The following is a 16136-nucleotide window of genomic DNA, read 5'->3' as shown; positions in this document are numbered from 1 at the left end:
ATCAACCCTGGAGTAATGTGAGAGGAGACAGGAAGTTGGGATCACTGGCCATTTTAGAGCATCACTGGGGCCATCTTGGAGGCTGGCTACTACAATTGGCACAAACTCTTGATTATTCATCTGAAGTTTGGCACATTAGAAAAAAGACCCAGGTATGGACTGAGAAAACTCCCTCTGCCATTCACTACATGTGTGACCTTGCGCGAATCACTTTAACTTAGCTCTTACTTTCTTATGAGTAAAATGGAGATAGTAATACCTTCCTTAGAATAGTGTTATGAATAATGAACGAGGTAAAATATGTAGAAAGCATAGCTCATGAGGAACCCCATTAGAGGGGTGTAATAAAGAATAGCTGCTGGTATTATTACAAGATTTGTATTCTTTCCCCACTAATATATTATGCCATGTTATCTGCCCCCAAGAAAATTTCTACCCTTAGGGCTCAATGGATATTTCAGGTGTAGATGCATAGTACTGGGGAGTGGTCTACCCAATCCAAGAGCTGTATCCTTAGGGTGCTCGCATCCCCCAGCTTTCCCTAGCAGGGTGACAGTCCTCAGCTGAACTGGGGAAACAGCCCTCCTGTTTCGGGTAACCCATGGTACCTTTGCCTCCTCCAGTTTTTCTTGCTCAATGTCAAGGTAAATTAGTTATTGAAATTTATTTCTTGAGCGGTGTTTGTCTTGGTCCCATAACAACCCCAGGGGAGACCAAGGATGTGATTCTAATTTGCTGTAATAGTTGATATTTTCATTGTTTTGCAGCACTTGTATTTTTCCTCCAAAATGTCAAACATACAAGGCAAATTATATTCTGAATTCTAGATGAAATATTTAAAAACGTGTGAGTGGCCTGGAAATAATTACCCTTTTAAAGCTATCTGGAACTCAGACAGCTCCGAATAGTGCCAATTGGTTTACAGATGCCATCAATTAAAACAAGGAGAAAATCCACTTTAAAATTAGTTGTATGCTGAAAATAATTCATATAGGAAACAGATTTAAGTATTGCTTATCTCTGTTGGGGTGGGGTATATGTTTTGTTTTTGCTCTACTCAAATTGTTCTAACTAGTCAAATGTCCTTTGTTCTTAAATTGAAAATTTTAACCTTCATTGTAAGTAATAGATTTTGTTAAGGGTTTTTGTGCATATTGTCCAAACATGGCCCTTTGGAAGGAAGCAAATATGAAAAACATTAAAGCTTGCCAGATGAATAATTTAGTGGATTTTTTCTTTTTTAAATATTATCCAAGCATTCTTGGTTTCCCAAAGGATTCACTGTAGCATGAATTCCCAAGTGCATTTTAAGTATAATTTGATTTGCATACATCTTTCCAGGAACACATGTACCCCGTAAAGAGCACTCTGGTTATATGATTAAGGTTAGCATTGTACCTAACTACCTTTTCACACATGTAACATGCATACAAAACAAGGGCATTTTGAAACCTACAATGTAATTCTAAATGGAAATGTGCTACGGAAATTAGCTCACTTTAGGCATCTTTTGATGCTTATCTAAAGTTTAGAAGGCACTGTAGGAGAGCTGATAAATAATTTATTTTTCTCTTCAACTCTTTATGCGATTTTCCCCTTTAGCTAATTCTCCCTCCAAAAAAGTATCTTTCATTAAGAACTTGAAAGAATTCTTTCTTTTACTTGGACTCATAAATATTTCCTTTTCTAGTATCACTGATAGTTGAAACATGTTTAAATAAAAGTTTTCCCCTAAAGGTATGTTATTTTATCTTTGTTCATGGAATGAAGTGAAATTAAGGTCAGCTGTACTTTGAGATTTATGATTCAAGTCCACTTGTTAAAGCGAATAATGCACTGCTTTTTAGAGAGATCACTTTATTGTGAAACTCATACATTCAAATTGCAGAATGTAAGCAGAATCTCCATATCTAAATCTTTATTTGGTTTGTGTTTAAATTGTTTAAAGGGTTTTTTTCCCCCATCAAAATAGTGCATGTTTATTAAAGAATATTTGGAAAATGCAGAAACATGAAAAAAATACATATCCTGATCATCCCTTTACTCAAAAATGAATAATGGTTACACTTGTGTATTTTCTTTTTTTCTTACATTTGTAAAAATATTTAATTGGGTTTCTGAATATGATGGAAAGCCCGCCTGAGGGGAGGTCTTTTGTGACAAATATCTCATGTCTAATTACGGCTTTCCTTGTAACAACAGAAGACATATTTTTACTATTGGGCTTCACTAGGTAACATTATAATTGAACATATTAGTTTTTCATGTCTTTTCCCTGGACTCATTATTGTTGCCAGTACAGTCAAGTGTGATTCCTTAGGGGAGAATTCTCCTCAGGGTCCTTGTGACAAATTGGCATTATGCTTGTTGGGAGCTCTACTAACCAGTACACCAGATCATTTATACCCTGACTGATATCATTATTCTTAACGATTTTAATTTGGATTTTACTCTTGGTAACCTGAGGCGCACCTTCAAACAGTCTTTTAAACAAAGGTAAATGGCTGATATACTGGGTTGTCGGAAAAGTCATGGCGTATTTTTGCTATGTTTTTCGTTGCAAAAATGCGTCATGACTTTTCCAACAGCCCAACATTTTTAGAGCTTTCTTCCTGCTAGCTTTATATATGAAAAAAAGGGAATCAAATTGTGTTCATAATTTACAATTTTCTTCCTTAAAACTGTAATTATTGCTCTGTTGTCTTTTATTACTTCTTATTGCAGAGTGAATTTTGGAGGCCAGAGGATTTTTGTATATTTATGTGTCATTTTGTTTTTAGAGCTGGATGCCTGAAGAAATTTTCTTTGCATTGTCATGCTTTGCCAGGATGAGATGAGTCTCCTTTTTAGGGAGTTTTGCCTCAAATAAAGGTCTTTAATTTAGCCTCACTATTCCTGGATTCAAACTACTTGCTCTCTCTGAACCTCAGAGTATTTTTCTCCATCTTCTTTTCCTCCCTCCCTCCCTCTCTTCCTTCCCTCCTTCCTTCCTTTCTTCCTGCCTGCCTGCCTGCCTGCCTGCCTGCCTTTTCATTCTTAAAGATGAGCATGCTAATACTTTACCAGGTTGTTGTAAGGATTAAATTAAGACACTGCATGCTGAGGGCTTATCTAGTAAATACGATCCTGCTCAATTAAAAGAAATAGGAGTTACTTTTATTATTGGTCAAATCCTGGTTCAGCAAAATACATTCTAGTTGGAAAAGTAAATAACTATTCAAGGACCTCAATATGCAATTCAACAAATGCATTCCGGCTATTCATTCAAGTCTGTTGTGATAGGATTGACATGTGTGTAGGTATATATATATATATATATATATATATATATATATATATGTACACAACACACACACACACACACATACACACATACACACATGCATACATAGAATGTGGGAAAGATAAAATTCCTTGGAAACTGCTCAGGATTTACTCGTACCTCTGGGTTACCCCCAAAGAAGTATGTACTTGTGAGTGTTGGAGTTGAGTGCTGGACAGGAAGGATGGGGGTTGGGTCTGTTGATTGATTGACTGATTGATCCGTGTCAGCAGGAGAGGAAGCATCAAAGCTCTGAGCACAGGGCAGGGGGAGCAGAGCTCTACTGCAGGGCTTAGCTGTTCCACCAGCCTTCTGATGCAGCTTGAAGCATGATTACTTGACTAGACTTAAAGTGCATCTCTCCTTTGCCCAAATGGAGTTTGTTCTGAATTGTGCCTGGGAAAATGCGTCTCCGAGTTTGGGTTGCAATGTGATGTGAGTTTCCTCTGAGGAGTAAATATTTCGAGAATCTTTTCGCTTCCCTCCTCCTTGCCTCTCCCCTTTCCTCATCACCGCTCCTGCCTGCCTTTCCCTCCTCTCCCCTCCACTTCTCTCCGTAAAATTCGCACTAATTAGAGGAAAGGGTTTGAACTGCGAGGGTATTGGAGAAGGTCATCGAGAGGATGTGGCTTCCAGTTAGCTGGGAGCTGGGCCCGGGCAATGGGAGGCTCCTCATCCTCTCTTCTGTCCTTGGAATGGACGTTTTGCTTAGGATGCCTGTGCTCGCAGCCATTTTCAAGGATTCAGCCTTGAGAGAGCCTGTGTTGTTGAGACCATCTGGACTGCATACAGTGACTGAACCCAGTTACCCCGTTAAGACCTCTGTATAAACTTTCAAGATTTGGTCATGTGGGTGTGTAGATCTACTCATCTTGCAGCTGCCCAAGAGAACGCTTGTATGTAACTTCGTTGCATATTAAACCTGCCACCTACCCATTGGGAGTTGCCTACTTATTTTCTTGGTCTCTCTCTGCCCTCCGTGTAAAAGCACCAGTTTGTGACCCAATTGAGAGCAGAGTAGCGGCACAAGGATTGCTCCCCTTTTTAGAACCAATATGTCTTTTTTGACTATAGCCCAGAATTTTTGGTATTCTGTTTGCTCCCTTGAGAGTCACTATTTTGTCTTCTGACTATCTTCTCTAACAAAGATTTTACTTTCTATGGTTTGCATTATAAAAAAGAATAAGTTGTATTTTTTTTTCATTTTATAACATATGAAATTATGTGATACCACAAATATATGCTTTTCATACTCAAAAAATTTCCCCAGACTCAAGTATTACTCTTGGAGGCAGCCTCCTCACTCACCCTGTCCATCGATGCTCACCTAGGTGGGTGGGTGAGGCTATATTTGAAAATGGACTAGAACCTCATACACAAATCAATCCTACCAAACTCTCCAGCATCATGGGACACTGCCCATCGGGAGAGGGTGTGCCCACTTCTGGGTGTTCTGTGAACCTCCAGGTCATCACTAACCACTGGATATTAGAAGATGCTGTCTTGCTGTGAATTTATTTTTTATTTCTAAATGATGTGGTTCCATGTGTATCTACACAGCTTTAGTGACTCAATAATGTTTCAGAATTCAAGTTTGAAGTCAGATATACCTGGATTGTAATACTGTCTCTTTCAGGTTATTTCACCTCCTGAGCCTCAGTTTCCTCATCTGTAAAATGAGGATGATGACACCTGTCCCACAGGCTTGTTTTAAGGATGAAATAATACAATATCGCAAAACACCTGGAGAGTGCCTGGCAGGTAATAAATCCTCATTAAATATTAGCTAACATTTCCCTAGTATAAAGCAATATTTTTCTATTTTCTTCGCCTCGATTCCCAACAAAAGCTACCTAACTTCAAACGATTTCCAGAGGTGCCACCCATCTGATTCAGCAAATCTGATTTTATAACTTAATCATGAACCTGGATCACACCCTGGAAAAGGGGAGGTATCTTTATCTTTTAATTAAATGTGGCCTCCATGAATATCTTAGCTTCTGTTGTATCATGAAATGGGGGGAAGGGGCAGATAACATCAATTATTGCTTCCTTTTTTACAACTAGAATCATTCAAAATTTTCTAAACCAAAAGTCTTCATGATTCCCCAATGTTATCATTTAGAATCCTCAACACCTTAGGACATTTTATTTTGCTAAAGTTCCTTTTGCATAGCTTGTTCTGGATTTTCCTCCTCAAATATCTGACTGCATGAGGTTATATCTGGGAGAAAACAGACTCTAGCCTTCCTCTGTAAGGGCAGCTTTGAAATTCAATAGTATTGGTGTTGACATGAACTTTATCTGAGCAATCAAAATTTGAAAAGTCCGGAAAGAGAAGCCTTGCATTTTGCAAATATCTTGCACAGATCATTGAAAGGTATCTTGTTTAAGTCTGTGTTGAAAAACAACAGTAGGCATAAGTCTGGGCACCTGCCTGCATGGCTTAGGAATATGCCAGGAGGTCCACAGGTTGCAGTGAGCTGCAAAGGCTTATCTATGTGAGGGTTTCTCAACCTCAGCACCATTGACATTTTTGGGCTAGTTAATTCTTTGCTGTAGGGGGTTGTCCTGTGCATTGTGGAATGTTTATAGCATACCTGTCTTTCACCCATTAACTAGTAACAACCAGGGGTCTCCTGTTCCTAGGGGCTAGTAACAGCCCCTTGACCCTAGTTGTCTCCAACCATTGCCAACGTCCCCTGGAGGCAAAGCCATCCCCTCCCCTGTTGAAAACTGCTGAATATATACAAAGGTCTTCTGCTAACCGTGCAATGAATGTTTGGTCCTTTTCTTAATTGTTAGTGTTGATGCTTTAGACCAAGTGTTGGTAATATGTCCTGTGGGACACATGTAGCTCATGTTCCTACAAGTTAAGGATCATTTTTATAGATGAACATTTGCAACCAATTTGGTGATAGGGAGCATTAATTTCCAATCCCAATTAAGCAAAATGTTATTCTGAAAAAAATCTTTCATTCTTCTCATTAGTAGACCTGTATCATAAAAAATTATTTTATTATTATTATTATATAGAATATGTTATCATAGTTTGAATTTCATCAGAAATTTTATGGTAGTTTGTGTTCTCTCTTGTTAGTTAAGTACTATAAAATATCTTTGATTTTTCTGGCACTCAAAGTCTAAATATTTACCATCTTGCTTTTAAAGAAAAGTTTGCTGACCTCTTGCGTTTGCTTTAGAACATCAAACGTTAGCAAACATCAGAATGACTTGGAGGATTTGCTAAAACACAGATTGTTGGGCTCCACCCACGAGTTTCTGATTCAGAAAGTTTGGAGTGGAGCCTTGAGAATTTGTGTTTCTAATGTGTTTCTGGGTGAGGCTGCTGCAGCTGCCCAGAGACCATACTTTGAAAATGACTGCTTTAAACTGATGCTACTAAGAGTGATCAGGGATTGCAGATTTGTTTCCGGATGACATGGTCCTCCTGCTAACGTTTGGCCTAGAAGCTGGTCTTCTTTTGCAACATGAAGGAGTATTTGAAAAGACAGCTTTTCTTAACAAAGAGGTTTAATGAAGTGTAGATGGTGGGAGGAGAAATTAATAAGGTACAACGTGTGTTCATTGAGGGTCTACTTTGTACTAGGAACCAGGGGAGGGAAAAACTAAAGATGAATGAGAAACAGCTTCTAACCAGCCAAAAGTTTATAATATCCTGTGGTGGAGAGAAAAGACAGAGGGGAGGCATACATGTGAATCCCTGATTAAAAATAGTACAGAATGATGTAACCTCTACACAAAAGAATTGATCAGAAAGAGAAGATAAGCACAGAAAATGGCAAAAGGCTTCAGCTTAGGGCTGGACAGCACGTAAGCTGTGCATAGCATGTACAAATTGAAGACTACTTTAATTGTGATTTTTGCAGGGAAGTGACAGAAACCAACCTGAACTACTACAGGCTAAAAGGAGAAATAGTTGGAAGATTACTGAATTGTTTTAGATTAGGGGTCAGCAAACTTTTTCTGTAAAGGTCTAGATAATGAATATTTTCAGCCTTGTGGGCCATGCGATCTCGGTTGCAATGACTCATCTCTGCTGTTGTAGCATGAAAACTGCCATTGAGAATTTATAAACAGGCAAATGTGTGTGGCTGCAGCCCAAGAAAATTTCATTTACAAACATACAAGTAGGCTGCAGCTGGATTTGGTCCATGGGCCCTTATTGACAGACTACCATTTCAGATAATTTGAGAAACCCTGAATACCAAATTTCAAAAAGGGGCCAAAATACAGCTCGGCTTAGGACCTGGACACATGCAGAACCTTCTCGCTTTCTCTGCCTATGTTGTCTTCAGTCTAAGTTTCATCCATTCTCATTGCAGCAGATTGGTTTTCTCTCACAGCAGGCTCTCCACTGCCAACAGCTCATATCCTGCAACTTCTGGAGAAGGAGAAGGGGAGGGAGAGGGAGAGGGGGAGAGGGACGGTGGTGGGGAGAGAGAGAGAGAGAGAGAGAGAGAGAGAGAGAGGAAAGATCTCAGGGAAGGACTGTGATTGGCTGAAGACTAAAAGCGGCAGTGGTGAGAATGGAGTTATGTAAGAATATGGCAACCTCTACTATAGCCATGTGTGGAGGTGAGAAACAGTGAGAAACACACAAAGCAGTCACTGCCCATGACACCTACTAAAAACAGAAAGCCACGTAACTGAGGAAGTAGCAACTTGGCAAATAAGAGAGTTCAGACTAGAATGTATGCCAAAGAGTTTAGTGAAATATAGAAGAAAAAAAATATATATATATGAAAGAAGGAGAGTAGAGTAGAAAGTGGGAGGCATGCATACAAGTTGCCTAAGACTAATAGAAATCTAAGTAGTAGAACTTGTCAGTGAGTGTCCCTGAAAGCCCTCGGTGATATACAAATGTGAGTGAAAGAAAAAGGTTGTGAAAAATTAAAGACATAAGAACATATAAGAGACAGCAGATAAAATACCAGACTAAAGATTTTACCAATTTGGTAACAGAGATAGCCAGAGATAGATTTTTTTGATAGGAAGGGCTGGTGATCCAGGCTAAAGTCGTTAAACTCTACAGTAACATGTCTCAAATAGCATGTGTGCCACGGTATGTTAACAGGTACTGTGAACATAGGGACTTCTCTAGAAAGGTAGGTTAGCAAAATGCAGGATTAGATGGGTTTCTTCACCATAGGACTTACCAGAGCCTTTAATACACTAATACACACATTGCCACTTTGTGAGCCAGGATGTAGTATGCAGCATTCACTGAATTTATTTGATAGTGAGACATACATTCATTATATATCACATAACAAGAAATCCAGGTGTAGATGGGCTTGGGGACCCTTTCTCTGAGGTTTCCTTGGCTTTAACTCTCCAAGTGTTGGCTCTGTTCACAGGCTAGCTCCACTCATGTCTACCAGCAGCAGCAGGGGCTGTGCTTCCGCACTCACAATCCAGTGTGTGGAACAAACTCTTTTGCTCACAAGCCCTGAGCCACTCTCTTCTTTAGCTTCCTCAACTCAAATTCACTCGGCTCATCGCTGGTCATGGCGATAGACTTGCCATGACCTGCTACCTGCCTGTTGGGAATGGTTGCTGAAAAGTCAGCCATAATGTCTACTATGTGTCTTTAAAAGCAAGCCTACATAGATACAAAGGAATATTACTCTGCCGTATGAAAAGATGACATACTGCCATTTGCAACAACATGAATGGGTTTTGCGATTATCATGCTAAGCAAAATAAGTCAGGCAGGAAAAGTCGAGAAACATATGATTTCACTCACATGTGGAATTTAAAACTGAAACCAACAAATGAACAAGACACATAGACAAACAAAACTCATAAACACATACAATAGTTCAGTGTTACCAGAGGGTAAGGGGGGAGGGGTGGAGTTAGGAGAGGGTAAAGGGGTTCAAATATATGGTGATGGAAGAACTGACTCTGGGTGGTGAGCGCACAATGTGATATATAGATGAAGTATTATAGAATTGTACACTTGAAACCTGTATATTTTCACTGAACAATGACACCCCAATCAATTTAATAAAAATTAAAAATAAATGAAAAATAAATGAAAGAAAGAAAGAAAGAAAGAAAGAAAGAAAGAAAGAAAGAAAGAAAGAAAGAAAGAAAGAAAGAAAGAAAACCTACTGAGATCAGCAATAGGACCTTTGAAGGGATGCCTTTTAGATTTATAAGTTCTGGTTTATACAAAATGAAAAAAAACCCACCTCATATTATCTCAGATATTCAGATTTCCTGAATATCTCTGCAAAATGCTGATGCCACCAATGCTAAGATGTGTGCCAATCCACACATCTCCTTAGCAATCCTTGCAATTCTGGATTAATTCCCATTTTCCTCTCTCTCTCTTCTTTCTTTTCTGTTTTTCTTTTCCTTCTTCCTCTCCTCTTTGTTTATGTCTCTCTGGTTTCACAACCTTGATTACCATTTTAAAAAATAAATGCTCATTTGTGTTTGTTTATTTCTTGATTTGTAGCTGGAGAAGGCTATATTGTATAGATGTTTCCAAGGTCTTGGGGAAACAACAGGCCCACTCTCCTTTCATGAAAAACCCATGTCGCAGCTGTAAAGTGATTGAGCCAAGACCCTTCAGTCAGATTCCAAAGTGCAGGTTCTAAACTTCCATGAAGTCTACCACCAACCATACTTACATTATTAACCATAATATACCATTAAGGGGGTACCATAAATGGGGAGATGGTTTCAGACCACCATGGAAAAATCATGTAGGAGTGACATTTTCTTTCAGGAGTCATGGGTTTCTGGTCCTTCTTTGTATTAGGCTATTGTGAAATTGAATGCGTTGCTTTTCTACTTGTATATCAGAGCGATTCATAGCTGTCCCATTTTAAAAAAGAAATAGGAGTCAAGAACGTTGCGACAACTATATGTAGTGCCAGGTGGGTACTAGACTAACTGGGAGGATCACTGCATACATTATATAAATGTCTAACCACTATGCTATACATCTGAAATATAAAATATTTACTGTCAACTGTAACTAAAAAAAAAAAAAGGAAAGAATTTTTAAAAAGAGAGAAATAGGAGTGGCCACAATCAAGCTTTCCTGATAGTTTTTCCTCTTGGTCTTCATTAAGTTTCTCTATCGGAGATGCCCTCTTTCAATTGAGCCCCAGGTCCTTCCCTTGCACTCAATGCTTGAGGCTTTGTTCTTCCCCCAGAGGCAGTGCCTCAACTGCTCTTCTTCCTCAGCTAATAGACCTTCCTTTTCTGAAAGATTTTTTTTTTTTCTGTGGGGCTCAAAGACAGTTGGGTGCTTCAGAGTCAGTAAAACCCGGGTTCAATAAAGCCGTTGGAAGCATCCTGAAAACCTTATCTCCCGTTCAGTTACCTTTGAGAGAAAATGGCCTCTTTAAAGGTCACTTGTAATCAAGACAGTTCTCTTGTTGCCCAATCAACCAACAAGGACAATTTTTTCCCTTGAGTTTTTTTTTTTTAAACTAATCTCTACTTCTTTTTGGAGATGGGGGGATGGAGATCTGGACTTTGATGAGGACATATGTGTTCGTGTAACTTTCATGTCTTGAAAAATAGGCTCTGAATATCTATGATATCTAGAGATTAAAATAGAACCCCGTTTATTACCATCCTCAAAAAAAAAAAAAAAAGAACATTTTGGTTTTGGTGAAAAATGGAGGAAGTAAAGAAATCAAAAGACAAAAATTAAATGTGGATCCCTTACCATTGGGTATGGTTTATCCAATCATATAAATGAGGATGGTTATGAATTTTATTTCTTTGTTTTCATTTCTCTTTTTGGAGACATCCTCCTCTCTATAAGCCTAATGAGGCTGAAAGCTCTGCTATAACAGCCTCTGATGTACAGCAGCATTTGAGTATTTGTCAGATTCTCTTGGAAGGCAACAGGGTATAGTGGAAAGCAGACAAGTTGGAGATTTACCACTGTAGGTTGGATTTAATTTGGTCCCTTTTATGTGATATCAGGCTCTTTGCTGAACTTCTCTGAGCCTCAATTTCCTACTTGGCAAAACGGGTTTAATTATGGTCAAAAGTCAGGGCTTTGGTGACAACTTTCCTGAGCATGTGATCTAAGCAGTGCCTCTCTTCACTGTCTTTTATATCATCCTGTTTATTTCCTTGCACAATTATTTCTTTACAGACTTGTTTTCTGTGTCTCCAGGTTAGAATGTACACTCCCTGAGAAAAAGGACTTCATCTGTATTTTCAAGTGCTGTATTCCTAGCAGCCCAGATGGTACTTTGTACAAAGGCCTCTATAAATCTTTATTAACTGAATGGATGAATGAATGACTGAATACCTACTTCACAGAGTTACAGTGATGATTATTTCAAACAGTGTTTGTAAAGCATCTGGTACAAGGCTTAATATTCAGTAAAATCTTGACATGTATCTATCCATACAGGTTTATCCATTGGAATACCCACTGTGATGGAGCGGGGGTAATGCTCACGTGAGTCCTACAGGATGGATTTCCTGAAGGACTGTCTTATATGTGGCCTCTGAAGCAGTGCTCCTAGTCTCAAAGTTCTTAGGTCTTGTCTATATTTCAGAAAACCTAGTGAGAATCCTACAGTTAGCCACCTTCAAACAACAAAGTTGTTTGCTAAAAGCCTCAGAATTGTTTATTTTCAGTTGTAGTTAAACGAACTCAGTGTGGAAATATGGTAACAGCGGTTATCTCATGCTGCTCTAACATGCTGCTTGGTGGTTATCTGTGTCTGCTTAATTAGAAGTAGGTAATTAATCAGATGTAATCACAATCTTTGGAATGTTGGTAGTGTGCAAGGTGGATGAGAATGAGAAATTCCCGTGGCGTTGAATCAACTGGAGACTCCTGAGCTCAGAGGAGTCGTGTCAGGTTGGGCTGAGAGATCTTTGAGTTTATTTGAAGCTGATAAACAGAGGCTGTTCTTAAGAAGAATGAGCTCAGGAGGAATAATTTAGCTAAAAGAACAAACCTCTCTTTTGTTCAGGTTTTGAAGAAGACTCCAATGACCCACTTAATAGTACCTCAGTTCTCCATCTTTTGTGAAAACTCCTTTTCTGGTTGGTAGTGGGCTTTTGCTGAGGTTTGATGGGGAGGGGCGAGTGGAGCTACAGCTGATGCAGTTGGTTCTTTCCTGTTCTCCAGCAGAAATCTGAGACAGCTCTTGACTCCATTTTATAGCGAAGAAATAGCAAAAAAATAAAAGAAATATTGCTACAATTGCAATCATGGTTTGGAGCATTCTGATTCTTCCCTCAGGCAAAATTCTCCTTAGGAAACAAAAAAGCTTAGAAAATCATAGCTAGAAGAGTTGACTTTTCTTCTTTCACAGGTATATAAACCATTGCAAATTGCTTATTTGATGCTAGATGTTCCCTTTATTATGAAAAGCATAGTTATTATGCCAGTTATGAAATCCAGAGAGCAAGGTTAATCCTTAGGTAGGAATTCACATACGTAATTATAATTCTCATTTTCTCTATCAAAAACAAACTGTGAAACATCATCTTATTTAAATACAATGCTGTTTAAGGTGTGGTGTGTGTGTGGGTGGGTGTGTGTGTAACATGATTGACACTGCTTGATGAGTGCTCAAATATTCTGTAACAATCAAAACACTTAGGCAGTTTTTCTTCCTGTAAATAATTTTAGCTAAGAAATCAACCAGAGTTAAGTACTGCATTTGGGAGGGACTATAAGGTACTTTAGGATTTATTTGTTATATGCTAATATCCCAGGGAGAAACATATTTTTAGGCAAGGAACAAAGAAACAATAGATGTTCCTGAAAATGTAATTTCACGGCAGCATTTTACAATTCAAGTTTCATATTCTATTTGTATGTTGTTAGTAACAAACTTGGAAGACTCTTTTCTTTTAGATGTGTTCAAAAGTGCTTGCTTCTTTTAGTCTACAGTTTTAAAAGTAAATACTGAGTGATTGCTACATGTCCTAAAATGAGATGAAAAGAGGCAGTGGTTATAAATCCTGACCTTGGAGATTTTATTGTCTTACATGACAGGTAGGATGGGCATGAGGGAAGCAAATAAAATAGCAGAAGCTACAGAACTGGTGTGTTGACAATACCACTGGTTCCTGAACAAACATGTAGAGGATGAGGTATGTGGCTGTACTGATGTATGTAATGGGCCTTCTGCCCACCATTTCCTGGGATACTCTGATCTTTCCAACATATATTTCAGTGTAAGGAATGTGATTTGTTAGGAGATGTTTTTACACTTTCATAAATCCTAGGCCAACTCTTCCTTTATCTTTATCAGACCAATTAAAAAGCATCCCACTTTACATTCAATATCAACTTCTGTTGAAAAATCTTTGAAAGGATAGCATCACTTTTGCCTTTAAAGTGATATGGGTACTTGTAATTCCATTTACTATTGCTTATAGTTTATCAGCAATCATTGCAAGAATTCCTGAGTATGTATTCATACTCATATAGTCTGAAAAATCTAACCAAAATATTATTTTTAAACAATATGAACTTTTTAAACAATGAGATTAGATCTAGCTGTGTAAAGAGTTGGGATAACGTTAGATTTTGTAGATAATGAAATGTTTGTTAAATACAAATTTTCAGAGTTATTATGTATATTAAAGATAATTTTTCCCCAGCCCTCAAATGTTTTATAGGCCAGTGAAAAATCCCTACTTATTAGGTCCTGTGCAGAAGTTCTGTGCAGAGCTTCAAATGCCATGGGCCAAATAGAGAGAGCAAAACATGTACCTCCTTTGCTCAATAGCCAAGGCCTTTTTAAGAGAAATTTTACTGCCATCAAAAGTAACATGAAATAGAGCTTTGATGGTCTGACTCTGCCCACGTTAGCCAAGGACGAAGATCCAAGTGACTTAACATCTTTTTTTCTGTCTTGGCAGCAATTAGGTTGTGGTTTCAAGCAGGGATGAGGCGAGTAGCTACTCTGGAATATTTTATTCAGCGATTAAATGCAGATAATTTGTTCTTTTTACCTATCATGAAGAACCATAGGGCCAATGGTCCTCAAGGAGGAGGCATGAAGGATTTGTTGAGTATTTACTGCATTCCAGACATCATACCAGGTTCCCTGTATATGTAAGTTTATGAACTCACAAATAGGAGAGTTCAGTATTTAAAAAAATGTTTTACAGATGAGGCAACTAGGGATTCGAGAGATTAAGTGTTGTACCCAGTTACCCGTAGCTAGTAAAAGGGAGTGTTGGCATCACGCCCACACATGGTGCAAATATTCACGCACTCATGTAGTTACCTTGATGTTTTTTTCTATTTTAATTCAGTTACTGCTGGTGTTAAGGATTACGCTATCATTAGTTTTAATAATTTTACCATTTTTCTTTCGGCATGATCATGTTGACTGCAAATTATGATAGTTCTGTCACCTCCTTTACAATCTTCCCCTTCTCTTTCCCTTTGTTTGTCTTATTATTTCACTAAGTCCTGCAGAACAATGTAAAATAAAAGCCATACCAATGGATATCCTTTTATATTTTCTAACTTTAATGTAAATGTTTTTTTTAAAAATGTCACCACTGAGTATGATATCTGATATAGGACTTTGGGAGATTAGCTCTATCACATCTAAGAAGACTCCTATTCCAATTTTGCTGGGATTCTTTTCTAAATATATGTTAGTGTTGAATTTTGTGAATGCTTCATATGATTTTTTTTGTGTATTCATCTGTATGTCTGTAGAGGCTATAGAACTATAGCTGCAAATCCAGAAAATTTGAACAGGTATTTGGTCCTCACAGCCTTTTTTAGTTTTAATTAGAGATTATTGGCAATTGGGATTTGGGGTTCCCATGGAGGACGCTTAAGAAGTAAAATATTTGTTCACTTCAAATGCACATTTCCCATTACTTTATTAGAATGCCGTCAATGAGAAAAAGACTACAACTTTTGTGGAATTTCACCCTGAACTCCACATGGTTTTAAGGAGCATTTCACCTTAGCAACCAGGTTTTGTTTATTTTTCTATGTCCAGTTGGTAAAAACAAAAGCAGAAAAATAAACTTTTTCCCTTTTCTTTGAGCTGTTTGTAGCAGGGACAGTATCACAGCCAAACGTGATGAAATTAGTCTGTGCTTGGGTTCATATTCTGATTTACCCTAGCCTCTTGAAAGCCCCCTGCAGAACAGAAGCCATTCAGCCTCAGAAACCAATAACAGATTCGATATGTTGGAGTCCACATCTCTTCCCCTGGTGCCTTCAACTCTATAATATGGGGCCAGCCTGTCTCTGAAAAATAACGCTTTTTTAAAGTTTTAAGGACAAAGGCTTAACTCTCTTGGTGGCTCCAAACCACAAATACTTTCTTATGTGAGTTGTTCATGTTTGACGCTTGGGCTCAGAGGAAGATAATTTCCATTCCCATGGCGCTGGGTGGCAGAAACCCCAGTTCTGGCTCTGGCTTTTTCACTTGACCTCAGTTACCTCTTTAGTAATCAAAAGCAATTGAACTTTATAGATCACTCTGATATCCAGGCTCTATTTCTAGAAATCCTGGGGTACTCACAGCTTCCCTCTGTCTTCCCATCTTTCCCATTGTTCTGCTTATGCCTCTCCAAGGATGTCTGAGTACAAGTTTGATCACTTACTTGTCACATGCTGAGGATAAATGTGCCCCTTATCCAGGCTGGACCACACAATGGACACGAGGACAATGGATAAATCGTGACTATTCGCCATATTGCCTAAAGCAATATATAGATTCAATGCAATCCCCATCAAACTACCTAGGGCATTTTTCTCAGAAATAGAAAATATAATCCAAAAATTTATATGGAACCAAAAAAG

The sequence above is a fragment of the Hipposideros armiger genome, unplaced genomic scaffold, assembly GCF_001890085.2.
Source record: "Hipposideros armiger isolate ML-2016 unplaced genomic scaffold, ASM189008v1 scaffold_105, whole genome shotgun sequence".
NCBI lineage: Eukaryota > Metazoa > Chordata > Mammalia > Chiroptera > Hipposideridae > Hipposideros > Hipposideros armiger.
Note: the sequence above shows the minus strand (reverse complement) of the source record.